Source organism: Amblyraja radiata, chromosome 3 (assembly GCF_010909765.2).
Source record: "Amblyraja radiata isolate CabotCenter1 chromosome 3, sAmbRad1.1.pri, whole genome shotgun sequence".
Lineage (NCBI taxonomy): Eukaryota > Metazoa > Chordata > Chondrichthyes > Rajiformes > Rajidae > Amblyraja > Amblyraja radiata.
The window spans coordinates 87,593,743-87,609,279 of NC_045958.1; the positions used below are offsets into that span (position 1 = coordinate 87,593,743).

Sequence of the window (15,537 nt, forward strand, 5' to 3'; positions counted from 1 at the left end):
GAATATTTTCCATCTGGAACAGGTGACATACGGTATCTACTTTAAATGCATGTAGCCTTTCTTACATCTCTTTTGTATCAGTTGTTTTGTCATCCAGAATGTCAATTACATCTTCCTTTGCTCAGATTCCTGCAACGTATTCTGCCTTCACGATGACCATTGTACTCATTGTGCTTCAACCATGCCCTGTGCTTCTATGAGGAGTTTTTATTCCTGAACTCTGATCAGCCCCACCCCACTTCATACTGCACTATACAACTTGAAGCTTTCTCTTTGCCTTATTTTCCTTTATGCTACCCCTCCAAACTTTTTGTAATCAACGTGCCATCGTTCACATGCTCTTGCTTTCTGTTCTATTATCTTTTTGGTCAAGCAGGAAGCTCTAGCTTTAGTTTGCCTTCCTTTCTCTCTCATGGTAAAGTAGCTAAACTATAGACTAGAATGCAGCTAGTCTCCAACTGTTCAATTACATGTTTGCCAACTAGGCTTTGAATAAAATAGTTAAATTTGAAGATGACATCGAACCTTATGGGTTTTTTGGTGAACTGGCTAATACTGGGGAGCACATCAACAAATTGCAGGTAGACATCAAAAAACAGGCAGAATTGCCATATCATTGGAAGATAAATGTCAACCAGATATATATGTGAGATATGAGGAAATTAGGTACAATCAAGAAAATAAATGGAATAGGGGGCAAAAACAAATAATAAAAAATAGTAGAATGAATAAAGTGAGAAGTTATGCGAAGCATGCAATAAACCTTGTAGTTCAGCCAGGAGCATTGCATACATTCCCATTGTCAAATTATAAGATGAATGTCAAGGTGCTGGAGAGAGCTCCTCTCGAAAATGATGAAAAGGGGATCCAATGTGGTCTTCCAAAGTATCAAATGTTTTGTGTTGAACAGACATAAAGTCATACAGCAAAGAACCAGGCCCTTCAGCCCACATGTCCATGCTGACTGAGATGCCCCATCTGCGCAAGTTCCACTTGCCTGCATTAGAGTCACAGTATTAAAAAGAGAGTATGAAAGAGGCCACCAAGAAATCAAGTGGAGAAATCACTTTACGAGACAGCAATGCAAATGTGAGGCTGGTTGAAGTTAACAGTATGGATACATTTAAAGGGACACTAAAGAAGCACATGTCCTATTTATGCAGTTAAATGGATAGGGAAACAAAATACAGTATTTAACCAGAAATGCAATAAGATCAAGCAAGATAAATGTTCTGAATATTTGGTGCTAGAATTCTAACTACATCAGAGGATGGCTGAGGAATGGTTTCAGCGAGCAATGCTCACAATGTGCACAGTTAACTTACATTAACTAAGAAAGACAATAAGCCCTTGAGTAACTCAGTGGGTTAGACAGCATCAGTGGAGAACATGGATAGGTGCTATTTCATGTCGGGATCCTTCTTCAGTGATTATGGTTGGGAGGGAGACAGCTCGAGGAGGCAGGACAAAGCCTGGCGAGTGACGGGTGGATGCAGGTGTGGTTTTTTTTTGATAAGCAGATATTTGGACAAAGGCCAGAGATGGTCCAGGGACCCTAGCAGTTCTTCTAGGTGAGATATGAATCTCCACTAACTTCATCTACAGCATCCAGTGTTCCCGATGTGGCCTCATTTACATCGGTGAGACCAAGCGTCGACTCGGTCACTGTTTCACCGAACACTGCCAGACTGAGGCCACACGCAAACTGGAGGAACAGCACCTCAGATTCTGCTCTTTCAACTTAACGGTATGATCAACTAATTCTCTAATTTTAGGTAAGTAATCTACAACCCCCCCACCTTCTCTCCTCTCCTTTTTCCCTTCCTCTCATCCATGTGTCCCACCAGGATTCGCATCAACTTTCCTCTCCTTCTCCCCCTTCCACCTATGTTCCTTCGTCTGGCTTCACAATTCATACCTCTTCTATCCTTATCTCACACCTTTTGTTTCTTCATCTCTGACCTTTGTCCAATTATCTGGCTATCAAACCTTCTCCTTAACTATATCCACCAATCACTCATCATGCTTTGTCCTGCCCCTCCCCTCTTCTAGCTTTCCCCCTCACCCCATCACAATCAGTCTGAAGAAGGGTCCCGACCCAAAATGTCACCTATCCATGTTCTCCATAAATGTTGCCTGACTGCTGAGTTACTCCAGCACTTTGTCGTTTTTTGTAAACCATGATCTGCAATTCCTTGTTTTTCCTTCGGAAATTAAATAAGCATAGGTCCAGTTATTTAAAATAACTGTCTTTACTAGATTTAGGATAAGGGGACATATGGGCAGTTTCTTCCAAGCTTTTATCAGGCAACTGAACAATCCTATTGCTGACCAGAGAGCGGTCCTGACTTACCATCTACCACATTGGAGACCCTTCGACTGTCTTTAATCAGACTTTACTTGATCGTATTGCACAAAACTTTGTTCCCTTTATCGAAGGTAGACAAAAAGCTGGAGAAACTCAGCAGGTGAGGCAGGATCTATGGAGTGAAGGAATGGGTGACGTTTCGGGTCGAGACCCTTCTTCAGACTGATGTGGGGGTGGGGGGGTGGGACGAAGAAAGGAAGAGGCGGAAACAGTAGGCTGTGGGAGAGATGGGAAGGGGAGGGGAAGGAGGGAGAAAGCTCCGTAGATGCTTCCTCACCGGCTGAGTTTCTCCAGCTTTTTGTCTACCTTTGATTTTTCCAGCATCTGCAGTTCTTTCTTAAACATTCCCTTTATCCAGAATCAGTCCACTGTGGACGGCTTGATTGTAATTATTATAGCCTTTCCGTTGGCTGGATAGCACACAACAAAAAAGCTTTTCACTGTACCTCGGTACATGTGACAATAAATTAAACTAAGAACATATTTTTTGTAACAGGTCCAATAATCAATAGTCATAAATGGTATAAAGAACATTCTGTATACACTCACGACTGTGCAGCCAAATTTGCCTCCAACACCATTTTCAAGTTTGCAGATGGCATCACTATGGCGGGCCGGGTTCAGATCGGGTGATTGACTTGGCCACTCAAGAATTGACCATTTTTTAGCTGTGAAGAACTCCTTTGTTGCTATAGCAGTATGTTTGGGATCATTGTCTTGCTGTAGAATGCACCACCAGCCAATGAGTTTTGAGGGTATACAAAATTGCTGGAGAAACTCAGTGGGTGAAGCAGCATCCATGGAGCGAAGGAAATAGGCAACGTTTCGGGTCGAAACCCTTCTTCAGAATGGGTTTTGAGGCATTTGTATGAACTTGAACAGATAGGATGTGTCTATACACTTCAGAATTCATTGTGCTACTACCATCAGCAGTTGTATCATCAATGAAGATAAGTGAGCCAGTACCTTCAGCAGCCATACAAGCCCAGGCCATTACACCCCCACCACCGTGTTCCACAGATGAGGTTTATGCTTTGGATCTTGGGCAGTTCCTTCTTCCCTCTATACTTTGCTCTTGCCATCACTCTGACATAAGTTAATCTTCGTCTCATCTGTCCACAAGACCTTTTTCCAGAACTGTGGTTACTCTTTTAAGTACTTATTGGCAAACTGTAACCTGGCCACCCTATTTTTGCGGCTAACCAGTGGTTTGCATCTTGCTGTGTAGCCTCTGTATTTCTGTTCATGAAGTCTTCTGCAGACAGTGACCATTGACAAATCCACACCTGACTCCCGAAGAGTGTTTCTGATCTGTCGGACAGGTATTTGGAGATTTTTCTTTATTATAGAGAGAATTCTTCTGTCATCAGCTGTGGATGTCTTCCTTGACCTGCCAGTCCCTTTGCGAATAGTAAGCTGCTCTCTTACTAGGACCACTAGGATCACTAGTACTCTCTTTCTTCTTAATGAAGTACCAAACTGGTGATTTTGGTAAGCCTAAGGTTTGGCTGATGTCTCTAACAGTTTTATTCTTGTTTCTCAGTCTCATAATGGCTTCTATGACTTTCATTGGCATAACTTTGGTCCTCATGTTGACAAACAGCAATAAAAGTTTCCAAAGGTGATGAAAGGAAGGAAACACTTGTGAAGCCATGTGTCCCAAACATTATGGTGCCCTGAAATGGGGGGGGGGGGGGACTATGTATAAACACAGTTGTAATTTCTACATAGTGAAAACAAAATGTATAAAAATACCCTTTGATAAAATCTGACAATGTGCACTTTAACCACATGTGATTTTTTCTATTACAAATCTCAAATTGTGGAGTACAGAGGCAAATAAATAAATGTTGGGTCTTTGTCCAGAAACATTATGGAGGACACTGTATACTTGAGTCTCCTGATTTATTTATGTATACATAGAAACATAGAAAATAGGTGCAGGAGTAGGCCATTCGGCCCTTCGAGCCTGCACCGCCATTCAATATGATCATGGCTGATCATCCAACTCAGCATCCTGTACCTGCCTTCTCTCCATACCCCCTGATCCCTTTAGCCACAAGGGCCACATCTAACTCACTCTTAAATATATCGTATAGTATTATTTGATTTGATTGCATAGCATGCAAAGCAAGGCTTTTCAGTGTACCTCAGTAAATGTGACAATAATAAACTTAAACTAGGCAGCAGTTTATGCGAATTAGATGAAGGAAGATATGAAGATATTTCAAAACTATTAAAATATCTCGCGACGATACTGATTTAGTACTGCATACACAGAGTTCCCCAGCTATTGTATGGTTTCTGAGCGCATGGACACCAATTGCTACAAAACAAACATGTTTTAAAAAGGTGTTCTGTTCACTTTCATTAGCATGAGTTTGACACATTTTACTACTTTCAGTAACCCGGATTTAAAACCTGTTCAAATTTCACAGCAGGTCAAGTAAATCTTTTTAAAAAAACATTGCAGGAGATGAATTGCTTCCTCCTGCTCCTACAATTTCTCGCTAGAATTTAGAAGATTGAGGGGGGATCTTATAGAAACTTACAAAATTCTTAAGGGGTTGGACAGGCTAGATGCAGGAAGATTGTTCCCAATGTTGGGGAAGTCCAGAACAAGGGGTCACAGTTTAAGGATAAGGGGGAAATCTTTTAGGACCGAGATGAGATGAGAAAAACATTTTTCACACAGAGAGTGGTGAATCTCTGGAATTCTCTGCCACAGAAGGTAGTTGAGGCCAGTTCATTGGCTATATTTAAGAGGGAGTTAGATGTGGCCCTTGTGGCTAAATGGATCAGGGGGTATGGAGAGAAGGCAGGTACAGGATACTGAGTTGGATGATCAGCCATGATCATATTGAATGGCGGTGCAGGCTCGAAGGGCCGAATGGCCTATTCCTGCACCTATTTTCTATGTTTCTAATCTCGTAGGTGCTGGATTGATGTTTTCTGTGTAAAACTTTGCAGAGGCAGTAATGTGAAGTTAAACAATAAGCAAAGGTAGACAAAAATGCAGGAGAAATTCAGCGAGTGAGGCAGCAGAGGAATATGTGATGTTTCGGGTCGAGACCTAGTCTGAAGAAGGGTCTCGACCCGAAACGTCACCTATTCCTTCGCTTCATAGATGCTGCTTCACCCGATGAGTTTCTCCAGCATTTTTGTCTACCTTCGATTTATCCAGCATCTGCAGTTCTTTCTTAAACAATAAGCAGATCACAGTAATTACAGTGCTGTTATCAGGTTTCGAAGGGCCGAATGGCCTACTCCTGCACATATTTTCTATGTTTCTACATAATATCTAAGAAAAAGGGTAATGCAGCTTATAATTTGACATCGATTGTCAATATCATTCAGGATTTCTGGAAAGGGGCTCTCCATCTTTCCTTGGCCATCATTACTTTTTGTATATCTTTCATTCATTTGTTCTATATCACCATCTATTTCACTTGTTTCTCTTTCCCCTGACTCTCAGTCTGAAGAAGGGTCTTGACCCGAAACGTTACCTATTCCTTTTCTCCAGAGATGCTGCCGGACATGCTGAGTTACTCCAGCTTTTTGTGTCTATCTTCGGTATTAACCAATATCTACAGTTCCTTCCTACACATTAGGATGGACACATACTTTGCAGTTGTCAAGGTGAAATAGCAGTTCTGATTCCATGGCTCACAAGCTGTGGGGAATGCACAAAATGCCATTGTATCTGATCTCCCACTCTGCCACTGAACTCAGCACGGAGCTTGATCCTCCCGAGCTTTCTCACAGCATGTATTTGACTTTCAATTAAACACCTTCAATGTTTCTTTTTTTTTCAATTAACTCGCATTTTTGTCAATTTTAAAAATAACTTTTGATTGTTAAAGCTATTGTGGAGATAATTTGGTGAAACCTGTTGTTGTACTTTAATTTTTTTCACCACTTTGGATTGTACTACCATTTTGCACAATTTTCCTATTCTGCACCTTTCATTGCATTTATTGCTGTTTTCTCTGTGAGCTTCATGTGAACAAGGATATCCTTTGCACACTGGTGTATAAGACAATAAACATCTGAATCTGAGAGCAATCAGCTGGCGAAGGACCATCAGAAGAAGGGACCTCAGAGACTCATCCAAGGTTCAGGTCTTGTGTGTGGACTGCTCCGATAAACAGCATCCTGTAGCAGTAAGGCTTGGAGGACATCTGAACACACAGGATTGCAAAAGTATATGTAGATTTGTGCAGTTTGGATGTGACAGAGGGGAAGGCTGGATGAGAACAGGACAGCACAAGAACAGATCCTTCAGCCTATGATGTCTATGCCGGCTCGTGTGCAGACGTGGCGTCGAAGGACGAGAAGCCGAAGTGAAGAAGTGGAAGCCAAATAACCGAACGGAAACGACGCCGAAAAGCCAAATGACCGAAAGCCTAGGACGCTAAAAAGCCAAATAACCAAAAGGGCGCAACGCCAAAAAGCCAACTAATCAAACAGACGCAACGCCGAAAAGCCAAATAACCGAACGGACACAACGCCGAAAAGCCAAATAACCGAAAGGGCGGGATGCCTAAAAGCCAATTAACCGAAAGGGTGGGACGCCGAGAAGCCAACTCACTGATAGGGTGCAATGCCTAAAAGCCAAATAACTGACAAGACGTCGCCAGATGGCATGACTTGTCAGCAGTTTGTCCAGACCCCTGCGTCCATCACATCACTGGCCGTGGGAGACGGGAGGGTGGGGGTCATTTTCCCACACAAGACCGCCCGGGTCTGGAGGATGACTGGGCACTCTGAACTCTGTAAGCGGCCGAAGGAGCGCATCCCTCAGGTCAGCCCCCACTCTTCCCCCGGGTCAGCGCTGTCCGGCCACGGCCGCCCTCTGCCTCATCTCCCCCATGCGGCCGCACTGTGACGGAATGGGTCACAGTGAGAAGGAATGGGTGACATTTCGGGTCGAGACCATTCTTCAGACCTGAAGACTGAGTCTGTAGGGTCTCGACCCGAAACATCACCCATTCCTTCTCTCCAGAGGAGCTGCCTGTTCCGCTGAGTTACTCCAGCTTTTTGTGTCCATCTTCGGTTAAAACCAGCATCTGTAGTTCCTTCCGACACAACTGTCACACCAAATTGATTGTCCAGGTTGGCTTGCTGAATATTGACATGGTCAGAGGAAAGGTGAGGAAAGGAAATGTCTCTTTTATGCATATTCGGAAAAAAGATTAAACATATGGCAATTGCTGCCTTTGTGCCGGGGAAGGGGGAAGGGGGAAAGTTGCAGTTGAATAATTTGCCATTTACATTTCATTCTTTTCCACTCTGTGCGATGTGGGCTGATCGATACCGCGTTGCTCGGCTATCTTTCACTCGTGCTCATGAGATTGATTTCAAGATTATCTTCTAATGCGGTCATTGTTCCGAGCGCCAAATCCCTTTAGCTGTACCTCAACTGAAGGTATGGGTGGATTAGTAGGCCTTGAAGAGGCATTGACACGTTGTTTTTATGTCGAGGGGTAATAGAGGTAAGGTATGTGATTTGAGAGTAATGTATCATCTGGGGGGGAAAAAGTACGATTTACTCGACACTGCTGCATAAATGGCACTGTTAAATGTGTTAAAAAAAAAAAAAAGAGAACTGCAAATAAACTAAAAAAAACAGATTATCTGGTGTTTTGTGCGTGGGAACTTGTTGTGTGCGTTACGCAGGCAACCAGACGGTATTACTGTGTTTAAACAATAAATAAAATGTGCTTCTTGTTGTCAAGGGAGGGAGGGTGGGAGGAGATACAATTGTTCGTTGTCATGCCACACTTATCATCGGCCCTCCAGGAAATTTGTGTGTCCCCCATGTTTTAAAAGCGATTTACTATGGCTACCAGTGACCCGGGCTGTCTGTCCCCACAATCGGGGTCGGGGGTGAATCACCCTGGTGTGGGGGTCGGGGTCCAGTGGCGGTGCATCACTCTGGGTGGGCGGAGGGACCAGACTGTCCCCAACTCTGCTGCAGCTGACGGGGATGTTGCTGGGTTTTCATCCCCATGTGGCCCCACTCCACCCGGCCTCGTGTGTGTGTGCACTGCCAACCCACAGCCCGTCAGCGTGCGGCTGCATGGGGGAGATGAGGCAGAGGGCGGTCGTGGCCGGACAGCGCTGACCCGGGGGGAGAGTGGGGGCTGTCCCGAGGGATGCGCTCCTTCGGCCGCTTACACCTTGGTGCTCGAGTTCAGAGTGCCCAGTCACCCTCCAGCCCCGAGCGGTCTTGTGTGGTAAAATTACCCCCACCCTCCCGTCTCCCCCGGCCAGTGACGTGATGGACGCGGGGGTCTGGACCAACCGCTGACAAGTCCCGCTCCCCCGGCAACGTCATGTCCGTTATTTGACTTTTTGGCGTTGCGTCCGTTCGGTGAGTTGGCTCTTCGGCATTGCGCCCTTTCGGTGAGTTGACTTTTCGGCGTCCCGCCATTTCGGTTAATTGGCTTTTAGACATCCGGCCCTTTCAGTTAATTGGCTTTTCGGCGTTGCGTCCGTTCGGTTATTCGGCTTTTTGGCGTTGCGTCTGTTCTGTTATTTGGCTTTTCGGCATCGTTTCCGTTCGGTTATTTGGCTTCCACTTCTTCGCTTCGGCTTCTCGTCCTTTGACGCCATGTCCGGGTACTATGTCAATCTAAACTAATCCCGGCTGCCTGCACAAGGCCCATATCCCTCTGTACTCTGTCTGTTCATGTGTCAACCTAATGTCTCTTAAACATTGTTATCATGTCTGCTTCCACCAACTCCACATAAGCAACTACCACATTATGTGTGAAAAAAAGTTTCATAAAACGCCTTTAAATTTTCCCCCACCCTTATGCCCTCTAATATATAATTATATTAATTATAATAATAATCACTAAAATAATAAAATACAATTTCCCCCACTCTTTGAGGGTAATCTTATGCCCTCTAATATTTAACATTTCCATCCTGGGCAAAAACCCTGATCACCTACCCTTCTCGTAATTTTAACAGTTCACCCCATAGCCTCCAACACTCCAGATGAAACAATCCAAATTTATTCAACCTCTCCTTACAGATGATACTCCAATCCAAGCATCATCCCTGTGAACCTCTTCTGTACCCTTACTGTAATGTGGTCACCAGAACTGGACTCAAAACGTGGCCTAACCAAAGCGTTGTTGCTGCAATGTGACTTCCTGACTATTATATTCATTGCCCCAACCAATGAAGGCCAGCATGCCATATACCATCTTTAATATTCTATCCACTTGCGTTGCCACTTTCAGGGAGCTGTGGGCTGCCATCTCAAGATCCCTGAATGGTTAGTATAGTTTATTTTTGAGATACAGCGTGCAAACAGGCCCTTCGGCCAACTGAGTCCGCCCTGCCCAGCGATCACCCACAGACTAGTTCTATCATACACACTCGGGACAGTTTACAGAAGGCAATTAATCTACAAACCCGCAGGCCTTTGGAATGTGGGACGAAACCTGAGCCCCATCATGCGGTCACAGGATGAACATGTAAGCTCTGCATAGACAGCAACCTTAGTCAGGATTGAACCCGGGTCTCCGGCATTGTAAGTCAGCAACTCTACCGCTGCACCACTGTGCTGCCCGAATGCTCCGAAAGATCCTGCGAATTATGGTATACTGCCCCCTTACACTTGATATCCCAAACACCATCATCTCACACTTATCTGGATTAAACTCCATTTGTTATTTCGCTGCACACATTTCCACAGTTCTATACCATGCTGTATTATTTGACAACTATCCTCACTATCTGCAATTCCAACAATCTGGAGTTCTTTATCTCAGTAAGTTCTGCAGGGAGAACCATTAAAGACATTCAAAGTGTAGTTGAAAGATATTTAAAGTCAAACGGGTATGAGGAGAAAGTGGTATTGAGGTCAAGACTAGATCAGCCATAATCATAGTGAATGGTGGAGAAAGCTCGACATGCCTATTGGTTGAATTCTGACCTGCTTCTTGTTCAAAGCTCAGTAATGGATCAACTATCAATCCACAGTGATGCACATGCACACCATAATTGATGTTAACTCAAGAATCTGCAGACCCTAAATAGTAGCCATTATCGCGAGGATTGTTTCTCGGCCAAGAAATTTGTTGTTGTTTATTTCAGTCCTTTGTAATTGAACATTGAATTCTCACAACAAAATGAAATAACAACCATTTTGTGCCGCTCCATGAAATTCAACAAGGCACTTCCCAATTGTGCATATAACAACATTTCCATGTTAGATGCACATCAAATGTTATCATTCCAATCGATGCAAACGTTTGCAGCAGTGGGCCCACAAGCAGGATTGTCATTGGTTGTCACTGTGGAAAACTTCTCGGTTACACCATTTTATAAAAATACATAAAATACAATGCTCTCTAATTTTACTTTTCATCAAATAAAATCAGGCAAATTAGTTGTGCATGAATTTAAGGATTAAGTTAGATGCTTTAACATGTAATATGGAGAAGAAGAATTATTTAGCATTTACTAATTCTAAGGCAACAGACAGAGTAGGTTATAAAGCTGCAAGGAAGCAGGCATATTTCAGTATACAACACCACTTCTATCAAACATTTGATGCCTACAGTTCAGGTACGATAAGATTTTAATGATGAACTATTCGTACCACTTATATGTGTTGAATAAAGTAATTGTATAAATTCCCTAAATGTTTATTTCTAACGAAATATGCTTTAGGCATCACAATAACAGTGAAGAAAATATTGGCAAAACCAAATTATCCAATAAAATTCCTGGACTTGCGAGCAGTCTATCCCAGACCTTTTACATGTTTAATTACAAAGCAGACTTGCAATTTCAATTCTACAAACTCTTAAAGTTAACTGAAGACTTCATAATCAAGAGAAAGAAACTGAAGTAACTGACACACGTGAGATGTAACAAAGTCAGATCTGACAAATCAGTATTATTCTACCCATCTGGCAGGGCCAGAGGGGGAAAAAAAACGAGTATATCATCATTGAACTAATGTCCAACTGGAGTCTGTTTCACAGTCAGATCAATTCAGACAATTGCAGTCATTGCCAGTCAGAACTAATTAAATGCAGGTGAAATTGAAGTTTGTAGGATGCAGCTGTCACTAAATCTAGTCCCAAGGGAATAAAATGCTGATATGCTGCTGCTGCTGCTGCAAAAAAAAAGAGTTACAGGAGCAAGGAATGTCCTTACGTGAACCAAGATGAAATGCTTAAGATATCCAACTGTAACTAACATGGTTTCTCCAAATTGATCACATGGTAACTGAGATCAATCTTTGCAGATGAGAGATAAGAAAGGCAATGAATATCTTGGGAAGAGAACCACAAGTTTTGTGCATCATACCATTAACTTGTCCATAGTTTCGTGAATTCAGCAGTTAAACTGCAGGAGTTATTGTTTGCAGAAGTTCTGACCATGTGTGAAAACATGACTCGGAGAGAAGAGAAATGAGTTGATGTCTAATAAGGGTGGCTCCAGGGAGGAAGGTAGGTGAATTGCAGGAAGCTACATTATGGAAAAGGAACAATATAGGTAATCATGGTAATCTGTTGGAAGTGATGAAGAACAGACACAGATATATACATGTTATAGACAATAGGTGCAGGAGTAGGCCATTCGGCCCTTCGAGCCAGCACCGCCATTCAATGTGATCATGGCTGATCATCCCCAATCAGTACCCCGTTCCTGGCTTCTCCCCATATCCCCTGACTCCGCTATCTTTAAGAGCCCTATCTAGCTCTCTCTTGAAAGTATCCAGAGAACCGGATTCCACCGCCCTCTGAGGCAGAGAATTCCACAGACTCACCACTCTCTGTGTGAAAAAGTGTTTCCTCGTCTCCGTTCTAAATGGCTTACCCCTTATTCTTAAACTGTGGCCCCTGGTTCTGGACTCCCCCAACATCGAACATGTTTCCTGCCTCTAGCGTGTCCAAACCCTTAACAATCTTATATGTTTCAATAAGATCGCCTCTCATCCTTCCAAACTCCAGAGTGTACAAGCCCAGCCGCATCATTCTCTCAGCATATGACAGTCCCGCCATCCCGGGAATTAACCTTGTAAACCTATGCTGCACTCCCTCAATAGCAAGAATGTCCTTCCTCAAATTAGGGGACCAAAACTGCACACAATACTCCAGGTGTGGTCTCACTAGGGCTCTGTACAACTGCAGAAAGACCTCTTTGCTCCTATACTCGACTCCTCTTGTTATAAAGGCCAACATGCCATTCGCTTTCTTCACTACCTGCTGTACCTGCATGCTTACTTTCATAGACTGATGAACAAGGACCCCCAGATCCCGTTGGACTTCCTCTTTTCCCAACTTGACGCCATTTAGATAGTAATCTGCCTTCCTGTTTTTGCTACCAAAGTGGATAACCTCACATGGTAATCTGTTATAATGTTATAAAATAATGTTCCATGAATGTGAGAAGACCCAACTTCAGTGAGATGGGGTACATAGGATGAGTCAAGATTACAGTTACTTAAATCTTTCTGTACATATACCATAAGATTTTGTCGGGCGCTGCACCATTTCACGTTGACTTACTGAGCATATGATAGCTCTTTGGTAAAATGATCCATTAGTTTCACTTTCTAGCCTTTTGTGTTTGTCTTAAACATTTGTCTATTCTATTAATTACATAGAATTGTAATGAATATAATAACTGTATGTCATAAATGTAACTAGTCTCAAAGTGATATGCAGATGCGATACGTGTGTATTAACTAATTCTGCAAGCTAAGATGCAATGAGGCTGCTATATGATCTGAAATTTGTTGGATTGGATTTTCTTTTACCTGATTTGTTGACTACTGGAGCCATTCACAAAATTGCTGCTGGGCAACATGACCACTGGAATAAAACCCTTCTGACAACATCTTGGGAAATCATTTTCTTTTGCACATTTGTATACTTTTAGTTTTTAATCAATTTCCACCCAGGGCAGCACAGTAGCACGGCTGCTGTTTCAAAGTGCCAGGGACTCGGGTTCGATTCGGACCTCAGGTGCTGTCAATGTGGAGTTTGCACGTTCTCCCTGTGACTGCGTGGATTTCCTCCGGGTGCTCTGGTTTCCTCCCACATCCCAAATTCGTGTGGGTTTATAGGTTAAATGGCCTTTATAAATTGCCCCTAGAGTGTAAGGAATGGATGAGAAAGTGTGATAACATAGAAATAGTGCGAACCAGTGATCAACAGATTGTGTGGACTCTGGGCCAAATGGCCTGTTCCTGTGCTCTTTCTCTAATCTAAACCCTCCAGGAACCGCTTCTTCCCCACGTTGTCAGATTACTGAATGGTCCTCCCATAAGCTGAAGTGTTGTTCTGGCCATCCAATCACCCTCAATGCTGACCTTGGACTATTTCTACATAATAACTGGAACACTATAACGCAAACATTATATTCTGAACTTTACTTTTGACTTCAGATATACAGCAGGGAAACAGGCCCCTCGGCCCACCAAGTCCAGGCCTACCAGCGATCATCCCGTACACTTGCACCATCCTACACACAAGGGACAATTTATCATTTTTACCAAAGCCAAATAATCTACAAATCTGTATGCCTTTGGAGCGTGGGAGGAAACCAAAGCACCCGGAGAAAACCCACGTGGTCACAGAGAGAACATACAAACTCCGTACAGATAGCACCAATCGTCAGGATCGAACCCAGGATTCAGGTGCTGCTCAGCAGCAACACTACTGTTGTGCTAATGCGTGCATGTGAACTTTGTATTTTCCTCTTTGCACTACCTAATGTACTGGCTGACTTGACTGGTTAATTTGACTGGATTGCACACAAACAAAAATGTTTGTTTTACCTCCGAACACTTGACAGCAATAAAACAATATCATTGTCAATACACTTTTACTCCTCTGGATTTTAATCTTCATCAGGCCATCTCAGCACCACCTCCAGAAGCATGGGATTGTGTAGGAAGGAATTGCAGATGGTGGTTTAAACCGAAGATAGACAAAACATGCTGGACTCACAGGCAGCATCCTTCGGGTCGAGACCCTTCTTCAGACTGATGTCAGAGGAGAGGGAGGTACATAGATAAGGAAATGTAAGGTGTGAAAACAGGACGGATGGAATGGAGGTCAAGGAAAATTTAGAATTGATCATTGTCAGCTGGGAGAAGGTAACAACAAAACAAACAGAGATAAAATGTAGTCAGAGATAGTAAGACTGGTCGAAGAACTGGGAAGGGGGAGGGATGGAGAGAGAGGGAAAGCAAGGGTTACTTGAAGTTAGAGAAGTCAATGTTCATACCGCTGGGGTGTCAGTTGCCCAAGCGAAATATGAGGTGCTGTTCCGCCAATTTGTGCAATGCAGGAAGCCCAGGTCAGTGTGGGAATTGGAGAAGGAGTTAAAGTATATGAAGCAACTGCAGATGCTGGTTTAAACGGAAGATAGGTACAAAACGCTGGAGTAACTCAGTGGGGCAGACATCATCTCTGGAGAGAAGGAATGGGGGAGATAAAGTGTTTGCAACCAGGAGGTCAGGTAGGTTTAGACTAACTGAGCAGAGATGTTCAGTGAAACGATGGCCTGAGCCTGCTCTTGGTCTTGCCGATAAAAAAGAATCCACGCCTGGAATAGCGGATACAGTAGATGAGGTTGGAGGAGGTGCAAGTGAATCTCAGCTTCACCTGAAAAGACTGTTGGGTTCCTTGGATGGAGTCGAGGGGGGAGGTATAGGGACGGGTGTTGTATCTCCTGCGGTTGCAGGGGAAAGTACTTGGGGAGATGTGGTTTGAGTGGGAAGGGACGAGTTGACCAGGGAACGGTCTCTGCAGAAAGCAAAAATGGGTGTAGATGGGAAGATGTGGCTAGTGGTGGGGTCCCGTTGGAGGTGGGGAAAATGTTGGAGGATTATGAGCTGTAAACTACGGTTGATGGGGTGGAAGGTGAGGACTAAGGGGACTCAGTCCCTGGTACGACTGAGAGGAGGGGGAGCAAGAGCGGAGCTGTGGGATATCGAGGAGACCCTAGTAAGGGCCTCATCTATGATGGGATAGGAGGATAGGCCATAAACGCGTTTTTCAAGGCAAATGCAGCATTCTGAAAACAAAGTGTAAATTCTGCACGGTTGCCATTAATTGTCAGAATGGAGTTTTCATGTGTGTTTTTTTTTCAATTTATATCCATTAAAATAAAAAAAATCCATG

At 43.6% G+C, this 15,537-nt stretch overlaps 1 protein-coding gene across 6 annotated transcripts in view; it reads right to left on the reverse strand.

The window, feature by feature from the left end:
• Positions 1–15,537, reverse strand: part of cntln (centlein) — a 392,762-nt gene that overhangs the window by 87,177 nt on the left and 290,048 nt on the right. The window lies entirely within an intron of this gene.